The following is a 14137-nucleotide window of genomic DNA, read 5'->3' as shown; positions in this document are numbered from 1 at the left end:
TGCAAAAACAGTTTCCAATTTTAAAAATAAAGAACAGACAGATACAACAAGGACAGTGAAACAAAAGGAAAAGAAAAATGTACAAAAATGTGAAAAATTGGATTATCGGAAAAAGAATTATGTTGGAAGCAGGAAGAAACAATTTTCAGAAATTTAAAAAAGAATCTATAAAAGTAGAGTACTCCAAAATTTACTAAAAAAATGTAAAATATATAAAAGGAGATCAGCATTTTACAGACAGAAAAAGGAGATTCTAAGTGTAATTGAAAATGCGTTTGAATTGAAAAGAAAATTGTTTATCTTAATTTTAAAAAGATTGAAGACTTTAAATACAATGATGCAGCGTATGAAGGACAAATGTAAAAGAAAAAGAATTGTAAATAGAACTAATTTTTGTAAAATATTTTCCGGGGAATGGAAGCATACTTCTAGTACACAACCTTTTTTTAATGAAGAAAGTTATTTTCAACAAAATAGATTACTGCATGCAGTTGATACCTGTGGTCGTTGTTATGAAGTGAAAAATGGTTGTCCAATTGAAAAAGAAAAGATAGTTCCTAGAAATGTTGAAAAAGTAATAGCTGAGGAAGTTCAAGGGAGACGTACCCATGTTCCAGTGTTCACATGGGATTGTAGTAGTATTTGTAGTATATGTCAACAATCTATCGATATTTTACTACATTTCTTAAGAGAATATGGAATAAAAACTGTGACACAGAAGATTAAGATATTACAAGGACTGGATCTTTGCAAAGTGAGAAAAAATACAGGGTTGCAAGGTCATTCTATGGCTTGTCTTTCTAGGAAAGTGGGTCAAAGTTGTTTTCACCATCTAAGAACGTTAGCAGTACATCATTCAGAAATGCCTAAGTTTAGTTAGAAGATTATACTATGTGAAAAGTCCTGCATTATGTCTAAATGAAATTAATACAGCTCTTTTGCATGGTTTAGTGTTGGATGTAAAAGATAATTTGTGATGATATAGAGTTACGTTTCTTTGCTGGTCAAGAGGAGTGTAGAGAAAGTGAGAGTTTGATAAGTGTATGTGTTGAAGAAGAGATGGAAGATACTACTGATGTGAAGTTTGAAAAAGAAATAACAACGTTTAAAGTAGTTTCTGTTGAAAATCCCAACTATGTTTGTATTTGTTGTCGACGTACTCACTATAAAATTCAAACTAGGAAAGTAGATGTGTTTTTAAAAAGTGAAAAGGAAAACAATGATAAAGGGAGAGAATTTGCTGCTTATCCGTTTGTGGAAGGTCGTTTTGATCTAGGTACTTTACAATGTATTTGTACATATTATTACAATAAATTAGAAGAGAAGAAAATGCCAGCTAGAGCTGTCCATAATGACTTAGAATTAGTAGCTATACCTCCTGAACGTAAAGATTTAAATACATATGAGGCCATCATTATACAATCTGTGCACCCTTTTCAGGCTATAATTCATATAGAGCCTAAAACATGTAAGCTGCCTTCAACAGATCTACAAAGAAGTTTAAAAGGAAGAGTTGTGTATTTACCTTTTGATTCTAGGAAAAATGTTGAAACTGTTGGTGTAGAAAGAGAGGATACCGAATCTGTAGTCATTCTTGTTAATGGTGTACCCACAAAGAGTCGGAAAATATGGCAAAAATTAGTAGATATCACGAAAGTCCAAAAGGCTACATCATATCTGGTGCAAAATGATATTTACTATAAAAGTGTAAATGTAGAAGAAGAAGAAACAACTTTAGAAGATGAAACACATTTTTCAAGTGGACAAATAGAAAAAGTGGAGAATTCCAGAAAAGAAGCAATTTATGAACATTATATTATACACCCTCTACATTCAAAAGAACTGATAGGAGATACTATTGAATTGCTCCAGATGAAAAAAGCAAAAGCAACTTCCATGAGTGAGTGGGAAAAAACTTTGGAAGCTCGTTGTTTTCCACAGCTGTTCCCTACTGGAAAAGGTGGACGATATGATGAACGACCAGTTCAGATTCCAGCTTCAGAATATCGTACTTTACGACTGTACTCAGAAGAACCAAGCTTCCGTCAGTGTATTCCATATTTGTTTCATCTTTTATTTGAGAGTGATCTGTCTGCACTTTCATATGCAGTCAACCATATATTAAAAACTGGAACGCATCTTTCACATGTTTCTGCAAAGGAATTTATGGACAAAGTTGAAGAAAGAGACGAACATTTAGAATCACAGTTAATCAATTTAATAGCCTGTCAACGTGGCACTAATGAATATTGGTATCGACGTCATGGGGAACTAAAATGTATGTTAAGAAACTTAGGAACCCCTACGTGGTTTGTTACACTTAGCTGTGCTGAGTACGCATGGGACGATTTACTGGATTTTCTACAAGAAGCAAATTCAAATATAGAAAATATTGAATTGAAGACACCTGATTCTGTAAATGTCTGCAGATATTTTAATCATAGATTTGAAGCTATGATGTCTTTCATTTGTAATTAAAAAAATCCACCTATTGGCGAAGTTATTGATTTTTTTGGGAGAAAAGAATACCAAGCTAGAGGTGCTCCTCATATACATATGCTTATATGGATCAAAAATGCACCCAAATTTGGAACTGTTTCGGATGAGACTGTTTTATCTTTTATTGGAAAGTATGTTACCTGTGTAATTCCGAAAACAGGAGGAGAAAATATCTTAAGACAGCAAGTTTTACAGTTTCAGAGTCATCCATGGGGAAAATATTGCCGACGGAAATATAAGTCAAAGGATACATTTTACTCAAAATGTCGATTTCGCATTCCACGTCCAGTAATTTCCAAAGGAAGAGTGAACAGTTTTATGTCTGCAGTGAGGCATACTATCACTCGAAAATCACCCAAAAATACTTATAATATAAAAAGATCAGAAGAATCAAAGTACATTAATGATTACAATCCGGTGATTTTGAAGATGTGGAATGCAAATATGGACATTCAATATGTTGCAGTAACTCAATTGCTGTTGCTCGCTATGTCACGTCATATATTGCCAAGTCTAAGAAGACAGAATTGAAAGAAATGTGGGAGAAAATTTCACAGGAGAAGACACTTAGCAAAAAATTGTACAGCTTCAGTTTGAAGATGCTTTCACATCGAGAAATTGGATCCTATGAATGTTCGGATCGATTGGCATCTGCAAGTTTATATTCAAAGTCAAGAGGAATCATCTGGATAAGTCTAGGCCTTGCTGCAGCATGAAATCGAGTTTTGAAATTTGTACAAGAAATTGAATACTTGGCACTGAATTAGGCCTGGACGGTAAATTCCGTTCCGTTCGTGGAATTTGCGGAATTTGGGTAATTTCGCGTTCCGCGGAGAACGCAAAATTGCGTTCCGCGACTTCGCAAAATTTTTTGCTTGTTCGCGTTCTCAATGTGCGTGTTCGCGAGATATTTCACCCCGAGCACGCAAACAGCGATCGCGAACAGGAAAAAAGTATCGCGAATAAGCAATTCCGCGTGTTCGCGGAATTTCTGCGTGTTCGCGGAGATTTTTTACCGTTTCGCGGAGATTTGCGTAGCGCGATTACGCAAATTCCGCCCACCCCTACACTGAATGAACCAGAAAGTACAGATATTCTGAAATCAAATATGTTGGATACATACTATCCAAATAGAAGTCCATACCTGGAAAACATATGTCTATATGAAATGCTACAACATTATATTTCTAAAGAAATGTTACAGAAAAAATAAATGAAGGAAAATACGCTGTAATTGGATCTCAAGGATGTTTGGTAAAGCATGACAAAGGAAATTTGATAAATCACAGGAAATTAAGTTGTGATACTCCAGATAAAAGAGAGTTTTTCGATTTAGCTCTTCTGCAACTCTTCAAACCTTGGCGGACGGAAATGGATTTACTTGGAGATGTTGACTGCTATGAAGATTCTTTCAATGCATGTAAAGATAGCATTGAATGTACAATTTTTCCAAATTATCTACAAATGTTGAGTGAAGAGATTAATCAAGAAAGAACTATTGCAGCTGAAATTGCTAGAGATAGTTCTCAAGATAGTCAGAGTTCTGCTCCACAAAGTCAAGATCCACTAGGAGAAGCCATAATTGAAAATGAAGCGGCAATAGCAATGAGTGAAGTGGAAACGGTGATGCAGCAAGCACAACAGGAGATATTGATTTGAAAAATTTGGAGGAACGTTTGAATACTGAACAGAAATAAATATATCAACAAGTTACACAACAGATACAACATGGATTACTGCATGAAATGTCATCAGTGATGTCATCAGTGATGTCACTGACCATGTCATGAATGATGTAATATATGACATCATCAGCACTGCATTGCGGGGGCGCGAGTTATGGTTAGCTGAACTAACCATAACGGGGTAATTTCTATGGTTTTGTATGAGTGAAATGTCCATCTAACTATAACGTCCCTGAAACCTATGGTTTTTTCAGTGAATTTCAAAGGTTTTTTAAATGCTAATTTGTAACTATAACGTCCCTGAAACCTATGGTTTTTTCAGTGAATATATATATATTGAGCAACAGGGTGAACTTTTGATCAGAGAACAAGTACTGGTGGAAGATAGAGGGGCATGTACAACACCCTTTAAACCAAAATCTGTTTTTCAGCCAATCATGCTGCACAACAATTTAGATGTCTATCATGTGTTGGTTACTCAAGATTTTTAAAAAAAACTGTATACTGCTACCAATAAAGTCCGCCATGGAATAAATAAACAAAATCTCTGTTATAAGCAACTAATGAAAAAGTTGGAATCTGATAACAACATCATCGTGAGACAAGCGGACAAGGGGGGCAACGTGGTTTTAGGCCACGCCAGCTCTACATGGAAGAAGCTGGACTTCAACTTGCCGACCCAGCATGTTACAGAAAAAGTAATATTCATATGGTGAAAGCAGCATGGAATGAACATTATCTTAAACTATTTGCTTGGAAAAGTGGGAGATTAATAACAGATGCAAAATACCATTTAAAAAAAAAGGAATATCTGGTCATCCCCACTTTCTATCTTATACCCAAGATCCACAAATGTACTGACAAACCACCTGGGCGACCAATTATCTTTGCCATTGACAGTGTAATGGAGAATACCTCCAAATACGTAGACTATTTCTTACAAGACTGGGTTAAGGGTTTGGTATCCTATTTACAGGACACTTCAGATTTTTTACGTAAAATTGAGCATGTGGTGTGGAGTTCTGATATGCTTTTAATGACACTTGATGTAGCATCACTCTACACCTCTATCAGGCACTGTGATGGTCTGAAAGCGGTAGAGCACTATTTGAATTTGCGTTCAATGAATTACTCCGCGCACAACAAAATGCTAATCTCAATGGTATCGGCATGTTTGGAACAAAATTTTGTTCCTTTTTAACAATCAGATTTACTATCAAATTATGGGAGTCGCAATGGGGGCCTGCATCTCCCCCAGCTATGCCTGTTTGCATATGGGGCTGTTAAGAATGCAGCAAATTCTTAAAACAGAGTATGACGTGTAATTTGGAGGAAAACACGTCATCGTTTTTGGAGATCTATTGCAACTGACTCCGGTAAAAGGACAACCGGTATTTCAAACACTTGCCCATGAAGATACCAGAAAGTCTCTTGGCAGTGTTGGTAATGTGAACATTTGGAGTAATTTTGAATATAAAGAACTGACAACAAATATGCAACAGGCAAATGATGCTGAATATGGAAGTATTCTTCAAGATATAAGAATTATAATTCTTTCAAAACAAGGGAAAGAAGCTTTGGAGAGTCGATTACTTTGCAATGTCTTTCCAAATGAAAATGCAGTTCATGCAAAAGTGTACGTGGAAATTGCTAAAAATAAGTCAGTGATTTGCTTAATGCCAACACTGCGCGAGTGTTCAATATTCAACGAAGAATTATTAAAACTGGAAAATGAAGAAATTGTAAAAATGGAAGCCATCGATAAAATACTGCATGAAGGAATCACTATTATTTTGACGGGAAAGTTGAGATCAAAACTGGATTGTTTAGAAAAAAAAATATCTAAAACTGCTGGTTTAGAAAAGACACTATATGCATGTGTAAACTGTCGGGAAATTTTAAGGCGTAATTTGGATTTAGAGAAAGGTTTAGTTAATGGTGCAATGGGCAAAGTGGTGGATTTTGTGAATTATCAGAAAAAAGAAGGAATTGAATTTTTAAAAATTAAATTTGATCAGATTGATGAAGTTAAAGAAATTGGTCGTTGTTCAGTTTGTTTTTTGCTTGTTAAAGATTTATATGTCCGTAGGAAACAATTTCCATTTTCTCTGGCATATGCAGTGACTATTCATAAATCTCAAGGATTAAGTGTAGACAGTGCATTGGTGAACATTGGATCTACTGTATTTAAAGAGGGTATGGCACATGTTGCTTTGTCGCGAGTCAGAACATTATCTGGTTTGCTTTGATTGATTTTGATGAGACAAAGGTTACTGCAGATGCAAACTGTGTAAAAGAGTATAATAGGTTAAGGGTGTATGCTCCAAATTTAGGTCAATATCCTGTATTTGAAAAGCGTGTGGTTGGTCGAAAAAGAAGGTTAGAGAATATCTGTTCTGAAGGTGTCAAGAAGGGAAAAGAACAAGATAATGTTGTGATTGCAGGTAAAAAGAAATTGGACACTGTTGGAGAGATTGTTGGTTATCAGTTTGAAAATAGTTCTGGTGTCAACTGCTATGCTAATGTGGTGGTCAATGTTGTTTTTTATCTTGAAGGTTTGCAAGAACAAATTATGCAGAATCGGCAAAAAAGATTTTGTTCTCTGTTGCATTCTGTTTATGAAAAATTGACAACAGATAGAAGTAAATTACAATCTGTTTCAGATGTTCGTAGTCTTTTGGATGTGTGTTCTGGTTCTACACAATTTAAACAAAATATCCAACAAGATGCTCAAGAATTTTTAATGTACATGCTTACCATTTTTTAAAATGAAGGTGTAGAAATAGAAAATATTTTTGGCCTTTCTTACAAATGGGAACATTATTGTGAAAATTGCACATATACATGTAGCACCAATGTAGACACTGAGAGATTTCTGTATTTAACATTACCAGACTGTAAATCAGTGTCTTTCAATAAATTAGTTAAAGGTGCAATTCAAAACATGGAGTGTAGCCAATGTAAATCAGAAATGTTATCCACATTATTCTTAACAAAATATGGAAAAAACATAATTTAAATGATGCAACGTTGTACAGCTGATGGAAGAAAATTGGGTACTTTAATAAAGCAATTTGTAGCAGCACAACTATCAATATCAGGAAGGTCTTTTGTAGCAATTGCAATAATTTTCCATGATGGTCCTTCCACAACATCTGGACATTACACTGCCTTTCTAAAATGTGACAAAGGCTGGACACTTTGTAATGATGCCCAGTTGGTTTTCAAACAACGTTTGCCTAGTGAATTACCAAATTCCTACCTAATATTTTTAAAGCCAAAGTTTTAGGAAGATAATTCACTCTCTGAGTATTTTATTATTATAACTTAATAGGACTACCATTGGACAATGTACATAAAGAAGGAGTGCAAAAATACCATTTGGCCTCAAGGAAAGGTATATTTTTGAATTATAGACTTTTTGGTGGTCATTGATTCGGTGATTATTTTAATGTGGCAATATTTACAGTTTTTATAAGTTAAAGTTATAAAATTTTGTAAGCTGTAAGCATTTCATATATGTGTGATTTGTATTTTCTGGTATTTTACTGAGAATAGTATGTTGTTTTTTTTTTAACAATCTTTCTGATTGTTTGTTTGTGCCCGCTGTTAAGTGATGAGTACGATTGAAATCACTATTTCTAGTGAAATTCAATATATTCTCAGAACAGCAAAAAAGGCAAACAAATTACTTTGTGGAAATTATGCTGTGTTGTAAAAAATTTATTATTACATGTTATAATTTTTTTTTCTTTTCTTTCACAGATCCAAATTTTAAAATAAGCAATTTATATGAATTTAGATTGCAATGAAAATCTGAAAAAAATGTATACCATTTTTTATTCCTATTATTGTGAAGGTAAGTTTAACTAAGTCTCAATATGCAGAATGAGGAGGTCTGCAAGAAGCTACAAAGTTGAAACACGTTTCTAAAAACACTCTGTTTATACCTATGTAGTTTTGAAATCTGACCATAATCAGATATCATTTTCTTCTTTGAGCATCTTTGCAGACAAAACTCTGTGCTTACCTTCTATCATTCGCAAGGAATTTTAAAACCGGAAATATGTCACTTTTTGTAACATAGTTATTGAGCAAGACACTCTTTTATATTTACAAAGAGAGGAAAAGGCACTCTGTGTACTTTTTCTACTCCATGTAAATACAACCTCATCATACACACCACTTTGCGTTGAAAGGGTGTTCTATAAGTGTTGTTGTGCATTATTGCACTGAATACTCATAGAACAAGATACATCTCTAGATTTATCAGAAATCATAAATCTCGATATGTATGTGAATGCTGCACCATTCTAAAATTGGTGTAGGAAAGTACAATAAGGAAAATTATTTTTATTTCTCCACATTTTTATATCTTCAATGCATGCTAAAATGTTCAGCATACATTGCAGGAGAAAAATGCATTTTCTCATTGTTTTTGTGCAGGAAGGTGTGTCTTCCTGCAGAAAAACAAACAGCACATGACACAGATATCCTTGCACTATGTTGCAAGGGTGCCTGTGTCACCACATGGCTGCAGTTTAAGCAGCCGTGCAGAGAGAAGCATAGATTTGCAACATATTTATGTACATATGTTGCATCCCAGTGCTTCTGAAGTACTACAGCACACTGTAGTTAAAGAGGTTACTGTGTGATGCTGCAGCACTTCCTCATAGTTCTGCACTTATACATTCACCATACGCTACTAATGCATTCATTCACTCAATTACGTACTACACATACATTCATCTAAACTTTCACACACTAACAAAGAAATTTAGCTTTTTTTAAACCATGAAAGTTAGTTCTTACAAGAACTTTTTTTTTTCTTCTTTCTTCTTTTATATTTTTTTTTGGGTTTTTCTAACAATTTTGGGATTTTTTTGGTTTTTCTGGAAAAAAAAAACAAACAACAAAACAGGAGGTACCAAACAATGAACTTCAGGGAACAAAAAAAAAAACCAAAAAAAAACTAGCAAATGTGACTTTCTTGCCGGCGGCAGATCAGATGGAACGACTGCTCACCGTAGCACAAAGTCGCATTGCACTTAGTGCAGAGCACTTTTAAATATTGAAATTGAGGACGGATATCCAAGTTTTGGGCTGATGGATGCACTCTTGAAGGGCTCAGCTGCGATGAGGTGGTAGGCGCAGGAGCAGGAGTGTTTCTCATCCGTCGGCACTCTTCTTGTGCAAGATTGTTCGGATGAAGGGTCCTCAGGTGCTTCATCATACTTGCCGTGCCGCACGAGTATTTCTTGTTAGGATCCCCTCGCCACAGCACTCTTTTGCAAATCTTGCACGTGACCAAGGTGGCATTGGTCTTATTCTGCCCCTCGGGAAAAGTAAAAAATCTCCACACCACTGAAGAAAAATGTTCTTTGCGTGGTGCCTCCTCCAAAAATTAATCCTCAGATGTATGAGGAGATGCAGGTGATGCCTGCTGCCCTGAAGCCATTTTTAGTTGAAAAAAGGTAGAGCTAAGTGTAAACTTAGTGTAAAATATCTTCTTCTCTGCAAAGAGATGCTCCTCCAAAGATTGTCAAAGAAGAATGATTGAATTGGGTGGGGTCTTTCAATAGTTAGAATAGAAAGTGTAATGAACCAATCAAATCTCTTTTTTTGCAGGTCACATGGGATCCGCGCACCCTGCGCTTACGCATCACGCACCCAGCGCGCATCCGCGAAATTGAATTAAAAAGAAATATGGGATTAGATGTAAAAACTATATTACTTTTAAGACTAGTTTAGAGTTTGACTTCAATTAATATTCACATGATGAAATACATATATATATATAATGTTAAATATTTCACGGGATCTGCGCACCTACCGCGTCATAGACGCACATGACGGAAGCGTGTAAACGTCGCGTTACTTACATCGAACGTGTCGCGTATAGGCTGGGAGTCGCGTACCAGTCGCATTGCGATCGCGCACTAAACACGTACCCAACTCGTACCATGCGCGGATGCTAACACGTCAGGATCGAGAACGGTGCGCATAGGGTGCGCGGATCCAAAAACATGGAAAAAATATATATAAAATAAAGTTTTGAACATTTAGTTAAAAAAATATTTTGAAAAATATAAAAAAATATGTTTGAAAAACCCATTAAATCCAAATAATATTTTTTAATTTTTAAAAGAATTAATTGAAAAAATAAGTTTAATAAATGGTGATAAAAAAGTATTTAAAAAAAAACATAATTAATGAAATTGACACACTGAATTTGAAAAATATAGAAATCCAATCAAAATCATTAAACATGATATCTTTAGAGATAAGTTATAGATAGGAATTAGCATTTAATAAACCTTTGAAATTCACTGAAAAAACCATAGGTTTCATGCACGTTATAGTTAAGAATTGGCATTTAAAAAACCTTTGAAATTCACTGAAAAAACCATAGGTTTCAGGGGCGTTATAGTTATCTGGACATTTCACTCGTACAAAACCCAAAAATTCCCCTGTTATAGTTAGTTCAGCTAACTATAACTCGCGCCCCCGCAATGCACTGCTGATGACGTCACATATTACTTCACTCATGACATGGTCAGTGACATCACTGATGACATCACTGATGACATCACTGATGACATCTCAAATGACATCACTGATGACATCACTTTTTTTTTACTGTTTTCTGCATCTAATCTATCCAATATATATTATAAAAAAAATAAAGTGATTGATTAACTGCGACTGTCTGTTCCGGACTGTCTTTTATTAATCTGGGATCCTATTGATGACCCGTTAAATAGCAATTAGGGCAGGTTCTTCTTCTGTTGTTTGGTTCCTGACATCACTGATGACATCATCCATGTGATAAATTAGTGCATCTTCTCACACCCTAATATAACTTTCGATACACCGACTCAAAATTTCAGACGGCCATTTTGAAAACCATAGATACTCCAACACCAATAACTACATACCCACTCATTAACTCTTAGGTCTACATACACCTCCACTCACTCACCTGTACAGTCACTCATACTTACAGTCCCTCCGTACAAGACTATCATATGCATTTATACACCTATATAGACACTCACACACCGACAATGATCCATTGAGGTACTGACACACCTAGTCAGTCGTGCAAGTAATTAAACACAGTCCAATTTACTCACTTATACAGTTAAACACACTCAAGTTCACTTACTCATAAAAATAGTACCACATTCTTACGCTCTTATACAATCATTGATACAAGCACACACTCATCCATACAGCCACTCTCACAATCACACACTCTCACATATAACCACTTATATACTCTTACACACATATATACTGCCTTTCACATATGTAGTTAGTCAAACATGTACCACTGAGATATACATTCAATCCCTAACACACCCATACATACACTCACCCAACCATACAGTCCATCACAGATGCACTCTTAAAACCATGCACCAATAGAATCACCCACTAACACATCTATGCATAGAGTCACACACACCCTACCCACACAAACACTCAGGCACCCATACAGATACTCAGACAACCAATCAATAACCCATATAGACACTCATATAGCTATTCACAAAACCATGCAGCCACTTATACACCTACACACAGACACATACAGACATTCACAAAGTTTAGTCACTAGTCTGCAGTAAGATACATTTAATGACTCACTTATCGACTCAGTTACGCACCAAGAAAATCATCCATTCACACACTTGTACACCCACTCATTCTTCAACAGACCTTTCCCTATATATATTAAACATATTAAAACTGCACAGAAACACATACTCACTGGATGATGTCATCAGTGATGTCATCAGTGATGTCATCAGTGATGTCACTGACCATGTCATGAGTGATGTAATAAGTGATGTCATCAGCAGTGCTTTGCGCGGGCGCGAGTTATAGTTAGCTGAACTAACTATAACAGGGGAATTTCTAGGGTTTTGTATGAGGGAAATGTCCAGCTAACTATAACGCCCCTGAAACCTATGTTTTTTTCAGTGAATATATATATATATATATATATATTATATATATATATATATATATATATATATATATATATATATATATATATATATATCAAAGCTACCAGGAGCACACACGGGACAATAGATTAAAAGATAAGCAATTGCATTTCGGCACATAGCCTTCCTCAGTGCATTTCATGGCAAACAACACAACCCTCATTTACATAAGAGAAGTGGCGAACATTTCCCTTGTGCTGGGAGACACCGAGGCCACGTAACTAACTTGGGACTGCTCATATTATGCCTGCATGCAAGTGACATCCAGCATTTTCGTAATCTGCATTGTCTATGAGAGAATTTAAAAAACGAAGTGAAAAACGAAATGTGCATTAAGGCTGAGATGTGATTAAACACACACAAACATGGCAGCCAGTGAATCTGGTAATCAGACCAAGCAGTTTGTAAGTCCTTCGTTACTGGCTATGTCTCTGTGGTGCTCCAATTAAACCAACTTGGACATTATGTAAATGAGGGTTGTGTTGTTTGCCTTGAAAAGCACTGAAGAAGGATATGTGCCGAAATGCATTTGCTTATCTTTTAATCTATTGTCCCGTGTGTGCTCCGCACCTGGTAGCTTTGATTTGAAATGTGATCTTGCCCTCACACTGGCGGAAGAAAGCACCCGTCCAGGAGTTTGGCAGTTTGGGTGACTTGGTAGCTTGGATATATATATATATATATATTCACTGAAAAAACCATAGGTTTCACACAAGTTATAGTTAGCGGACATTTTACTGATAAAAAACCATTGAAATTCCCCCGTTATAGTTAGTGCAGGCAACTATAACTCACGCGACCGCAATCCTCTGCTGATGCTAATACTGTATTTAGACACTTATTTACCCATGTCTTCTTCCATAAATTTTTAGCTATACATATATTACAAATATTTTTTTTTCATAAAGACACATATGTCATCAGCAGAGGATTGCGGTCGCGTGAGTTATAGTTGCCTGCACTAACTATAACGGGGGAATTTCAATGGTTTTTTTATCAGTAAAATGTCCGCTAACTATAACTTGTGTGAAACCTATGGTTTTTTCAGTGAATTTGCAAGGTTTTTTAAATGCTAATTCCTAACTATAACGTGTGCGAAACCTATGGTTTTTTCAGTGAATTTGTACGGTTTTTTAAATGCTAAGTTACTTTACGCCGTTCGTGGCGTGCGCGCCCACTTTACGCAGTTTGTTCCGTGCGCGCACCGTGCGCTTCGCGCACCGTGCGCGCACAGTGAGCACGTGGTGCGCTTCGCGCACCGCGCGCCCACTTTACGCAGTTAGTGCCGTGCACGCACGGTGGGCACGCGGTGCGCTACGCGCACCACGTGCCCACGTTACGCTAGATGGGCCATGTACGCACGGTGCGCTTCGCGCACCGTCCGCACACGGAGGCGGTATTAGGCGCATCGTTGTTAATGGATATCTATTGATTGTTCTGTTGATGATAAATATGCCTATATTACCTACTGGCGACCGCCAGTAGGTTATATATATATATATATATATATATATATATATATATATATATATATATATATATATATATATATATATATATATAATCTACTGGCGGTCACCAGTAGATAGTTATAGTTAGGACCTATTGTCCATAGGAAATTCGCAACATTATATTCCCAATAACTTTGGCGCCGATTGATGAATCTTCGCGAACTTTTCAAAACTCATGGGGTTCTCCGGTCCGCTCCTATCTTGAAAGTTTCGGGGTGATTTGTCAAGCGGGGGCCGAGAAAAAGGGGGGTCCCAAAACGTGTTTTCCCCATTCAATTTCCCACAGGAAACTTTAGACACGGCTACAGCCCGAACTGCTGAACGGACTTACACCAAATTTGGCAAAGAGATAGTTCTTGGTTCAGAAAAAACCCTTTTTAGGTCTCACCTGACCCAGCTTTGTTAGGGCTCAAAAAAGTGCTACCAT

The sequence above is a fragment of the Triturus cristatus genome, chromosome 5_2, assembly GCF_964204655.1.
Source record: "Triturus cristatus chromosome 5_2, aTriCri1.1, whole genome shotgun sequence".
Classification (NCBI taxonomy): domain Eukaryota; kingdom Metazoa; phylum Chordata; class Amphibia; order Caudata; family Salamandridae; genus Triturus; species Triturus cristatus.
The sequence above is the reverse complement of the archived record's forward strand: the minus strand, read 5'-3'. Positions refer to the sequence as shown.